Source organism: Girardinichthys multiradiatus, chromosome 1, assembly GCF_021462225.1.
Source record: "Girardinichthys multiradiatus isolate DD_20200921_A chromosome 1, DD_fGirMul_XY1, whole genome shotgun sequence".
Classification (NCBI taxonomy): Eukaryota; Metazoa; Chordata; class Actinopteri; order Cyprinodontiformes; family Goodeidae; genus Girardinichthys; species Girardinichthys multiradiatus.
In genome coordinates this window covers 10,216,852-10,222,086 of record NC_061794.1, presented here as the reverse complement: position 1 = coordinate 10,222,086, position 5,235 = coordinate 10,216,852, and the positions used below count along the sequence as shown (strand labels likewise).

The following is a 5,235-nucleotide window of genomic DNA, read 5'->3' as shown; positions in this document are numbered from 1 at the left end:
AATGTTTGTGTGACCCCCTAACGCCATTCAAAAATGTTACAAATTTAGCCCTCCAGCAAAGTGAACTGATATAGATGGACAACTTTTCTAATTTTTTAGGATGAGTTTTTCAATAATAAATTCTTATCTTCTTAAATGGAAAATGACAGCTTCAATACAAAGTATTTTTCTTTTAGTAGCTAAGTTTTTTGCTTTCATTTTAGTATTTTAAGTGGGGCCAAAAACATCCAGCATCATTTTACTCAAAAAAGAGACTTGGGCACACCTATTTATTAAACTTGGCTAAATTCAACGAGGGCTTTTATTGTTTTTGTTGCTAGGAATTGATTAAAAACATTTTGTAGACCAACAAAAGAGAAAACAGTCTGTCGGGTTCTGGGAGCCTGTCTGTTTTCTGCTTGCTGCTAACCTTATTCGTCCAGCAGAGGGTGTCGAGCTACAGGAGGAATGTGGACAGGTGTTTCCCATCTTCTGATTGCCGTGTACGCTACTTAAGCCGTGGCTGCCTGCTACTCGTCGCCTGAGTGTTGAGCCTATGTGGTAATCATCTCGAGCCAGTTTTTGGGTTTTGATCTGCTCTGTTCCTTTCTGACATTTGTGTTTTCGCCTTAGGTATCAGTAACCTTGATGTCCATCGATCCCTTAACTATTCCTCGAGCGCTTGGAGCTTTTTGGATTACCTGTCTGGAATTCTACGTACACTCCTGGACTGAGCAATCTTCACCTTTTACTGGATCTGTGCTACATTACGACAAGCGTACTTCTCCTGCAGACCTGTCCACCCTCCTACGTAACTCCTGCTTCACCTTCCGCTCGCTTTCCACAGAAAGCACGTTTCGCTGTGAGCTCTACTTCAGTTCTCCTAAACCCCGTCTCCCCTGGCGGATTCCGTTCACTCTCTAGTAAGAGCATTTATTTATATTCATGATATTTATATTTATATATTTATATATACATTGCCGTCCTGTTTTCTTATCAGTTCTTTTTTCTCACACAGTTGGAGAGACCAGATCCCTGTCATCCCTGTGTAGAATTTAGAAATAATAAACTTCTTTTCACCGTTTGATGCTCTCTACTTGTGTTCTTTCTGCACGTGGGTCAGATCAGTGTCAAAAATGTTGTCAGAACACTCAGGCCAGACAGACCCAGCAGAGAGTCTCAGTAGAACTCTATCTGAACACTCTCACCAGATTCACTCTCATGACTCTGCTCTTCGTTCTCTTTCTGAACAGATCCAACGGAATAATCAGCAGCTAGATCATATTGTCTCGCTACTCCAGCATTCTTTAAGTCCTCAGACCTCCGGTTCCCCTGAGGGCGCTGTAGCAGCTTCTACTTCTCAACGTCTTTCACACTCACGCGACGTCACTTCCCCTGTTCCGGAGAAGTTCTCCGGTGACATTGATCATTGTAAGGGGTTTTTGTTACAATGTACTCTCGTCTTTAACCGCTCTCCTGCTAGTTTTCCCCATGATGATGCTAAGATTTCTTATATACTGGGATTACTTACAGGGAGGGCCTTACGTTGGGCTGAGGCTCGTTTTTCTGACTGTAATCAGTTTGATTGCTCTTTTGATGACTTCATTATTGAGTTTAAGCTGGCTTTCTCCTCTGAGACCGACCAGACTAGCGTCTCTCGCCAGTTGTGGGCCTTAAATCAGAGAAATAGACCAGTCTCTGATTTAGCCCTAGAATTTCGTACTCTTGCAGCTGCTTCTGGCTGGAATGATAGTGCTCTTAGAACAGCTTTTTTCCAGTCCCTAGATGAGCCACTGAAGGATGAATTAACCTTGATTGATGAACCTAAGACCCTTAATGAGCTAATTTTGTTAGCTACACGGATTGACAGTCGTATGCGTGAGAGAAGGAGAGCCCGTTCTGAGCATTTCCGGGCTCGTTCTTTTTCTGCAAGATCACCACCCAACGCTAGGTCTCTTCCTCAAGTAGTTCTGCCTGAACCTGAACCCATGTTGATAGGTCGCACTCGCCCCTGAGGAGAGACAACGTCGTAGACAGGGGAACCAGTGTTTTTACTGTGGTTCATCCAATCACCTTATTGCAGCTTGTCCAACCTGTCCTACCCGGCCAAAAGACAGGGTCCGCTAGTTTTTTCGGGGGAGATAACGGACCAGTTTAATGATTTTGAAGCCCCTAGATTTTCCCTACCAGCCACCTTGATTGGTAGTCAGCAGACTAGGAATCTTTTAGCACTCGTTGATTCTGGCTGTGAGCAGAATTTTATCAATAGCAAGTTGGTAGAACTGGCCCAGATTGAGATTGTACTTCTTGATACGCCACGATTAGTTTCTGCCTTAGATGGATGGAGGCTGCATAGAGTTACTCACAAGACCATACCGATTGAACTGGTTCTCTCTGGAAATCATAGGGAAATGATTTCTTTTTATGTATTTCCGGTTTCTCAGTCTTCTTTAGTTCTGGGTTTTCCTTGGCTGCATAAACACAACCCTCATTTAAACTGGTCCGAACTCCGCATTGAGGCCTGGTCTAATTATTGTCATTCCAATTGTCTTCAGTCGGCCTTACCTGTTAGGAACTCCATTGTGCCTAGTCCTCTTAGTGATGACTGTCCCGACCTTTCCGGGGTTCCTACAGTATACCATGATTTAGGACTAGCCTTCAGCAAGAGTAACGCTCTCTCTCTACCCCCCCATAGGCCCTATGACTGTGCCATTGACCTTCTTCCTGGGGCTCCTCTACCCACCAGTAGGTTGTATCCTATCTCTGGACCTGAACGACAGGTCTTGGAGGATTACATTAATGACTCCCTAGCTGCTGGTATTATTCGTCCCTCTTCCTCCCCAGTGGGTGCAGGGGTTTTTTTTGTTGGAAAGAAGGATGGTTCCCTTCGTCCCTGTATTGATTATTGGGGCTTGAACCAGATTACAGTTAAGAATAGGTACCCACTTCCTTTACTTTCCTCTGCGTTCGAACCAGTTCAGGGTTCTACTGTTTTTACTAAGCTTGACCTTAGGAGTGCTTATCATTTAGTTAGAATCCGCCAGGGGGACGAGTGGAAGACAGCTTTTCAGACTCCTTTGGGTCATTTTGAGTATTTAGTCATGCCTTTTGGACTTTGCAATGCCCCAGCAGTCTTCCAGTCGCTGATTAATGATGTGTTAAGAGATTTTTTGAACGTTTTTGTGTACCTCGACAATATTCTGATCTACTCCAGAAACCTTGAAGAACACCATCATCATGTTTGACTAGTCCTTCAGCGGCTGCTGGAGAACCGATTATTTATTAAGGCTGAGAAATGTGAGTTTCATCAGTCCTCTGTTACATTCCTGGGTCTCATCTTAGAGGATGGACAGGTTCGTTCTGATCCTGATAAGATCAAGGCAGTCCTGGAGTGGCCAATTCCCGAGACAAGAAAACAACTTCAACGCTTCCTGGGATTTGCTCATTTTGACAGGAGGTTTATACAGAACTACAGCCAGACCGCAGCACCTCTGACGGCTCTGACCTCCACTAAGTTGCATTACACCTGGACTTCGGAGGCAGATTCAGCTTTTCAAGCTCTAAAAATGAAGTTTTCCCGTGCACCAATCCTTATCCACCCTGACACTACCAGACAGTTTACCATGGAGGTTGATGCTTCTGACTTAGGGGTTGGAGCTGTTCTGTCCCAGTCTGCTGCTTCTGATGGTAAATTGCATCCTTGTGCTTTTTTTTCCTGCAGACTAAGTGATGCAGAGCGCAATTATGATGTCGGTGACAAGGAACTGTTAGCCATTAAATTGGCTCTGGAGGAGTGGCGTCATTGGCTTGAGGGAGCCTGTTTACCTGTCATTGTGTGGACTGATCATAAGAACCTGGCCTACTTACAAGCTGCTAAGCGACTCAATCCCCGTCAGTCTCGCTGGTCCTTATTTTTCTCCCGCTTTAATCTGGCTATTTCCTATCGCCCAGGGTCTAAGAATACTAAACCTGATGCTCTGTCCCATCAGTTTTCTGCTGATGAGGTTGAACTTAAACCGGTCTCCATTCTGCCTTCTAGCTGGACGGTGGGTTCTCTTAGGTGGGAGATTGAGGACTTTGTTACCCGCGCTCAGCAGGAGGAACCTGATCCAGGCACTGGTCCACAAGACAAGATTTTTGTTCCCACCATTGCCCGTTCTCGTGTCATCCATTGGCACCACTCTGCTAAGTTTTCTGCTCATCCTGGTACTAGTAGAACCGTGGCCCTTATTTTGAGAAGGTTCTGGTGGCCTACTGTCCACCAGGACGTGAAGGAGTACGTTCACGCCTGTATTATCTGTGCTCGAAATAAACATTGTAACCAACCACCTGCAGGCCTTTTACAGCCTTTACGCATTCCTGGTCGTCCTTGGTCACATATTGCTTTAGACTTTGTTACTGGCCTTCCTACCTCTCAAGGAATGACTACCATTCTAACTATTGTGGACCGCTTCTCTAAGGCCTGCCATCTGATCCCACTGAAGAAGTTGCCTACTGCTTTTCAGACCGCCCAGCTGTTGATCAAACATGTCTTCCGGCTCCATGGTATTCCTCAGGACATTCTGTCCGATCGTGGTCCTCAGTTCACTTCACGAGTTTGGAAACAGTTTGCTTTAGCCCTTGGAGCTAAAGTCTCCTTGACTTCTGGATTTCATCCCCAGTCCAATGGCCAGGTGGAACGAATGAACCAACAACTCGGATCCACTCTCCGTTGCCTTTCATTCTCTAATCCTGCTGACTGGTGTAAACACCTACCTTGGGTTGAGTATGCAATTAATGCTCACAAATCCTCTGCTACTGGTTTTTCTCCTTTTGAGGTTTCAGTTGGCTATCAACCTCCCATTTTTCCTGCCGACCAGGGTGAGGTTTCCGTCTCCTCTGTTCAACACCATATTCGCCGTTACAGGGCTGTTTGGAACTCCACTGTCCGGGCCCTTCAGCGGACTGCTGAACTCAACAAACGTTTTGCTGACAGAAGACGTCGACCAGCTCCTGTTTACCGCCCAGGGCAACAAGTCTGGTTATCCACCCGTGACATTCCTCTAAAATCTATTTCTAAGAAACTTTCTCCTCGTTTTATTGGACCCTATGTGATTGACTCTTTAGTCGGTTCCACTGCAGTTCGTCTTCGGTTGCCTCCTAGTCTTCGCATCCACCCCACTTTTCATGTTTCTCAGGTAAAGCCAGTGTTCACCAGTGCTTTGTTTATATATACATTGCCGTCCTGTTTTCTTATCAGTTCTTTTTTCTCGCACA

General features: G+C 45.4%; 1 long non-coding RNA gene across 1 annotated transcript; it reads left to right on the top strand.

Moving 5' to 3' along the window:
- Positions 1-483: 483 nt before the first annotated feature.
- Positions 484-1,063, top strand: LOC124871672. The gene is made up of 2 exons (XR_007039091.1): positions 484-902; positions 998-1,063. It is a non-coding gene; the product is annotated as an uncharacterized LOC124871672 (long non-coding RNA).
- Positions 1,064-5,235: the final 4,172 nt, after the last annotated feature.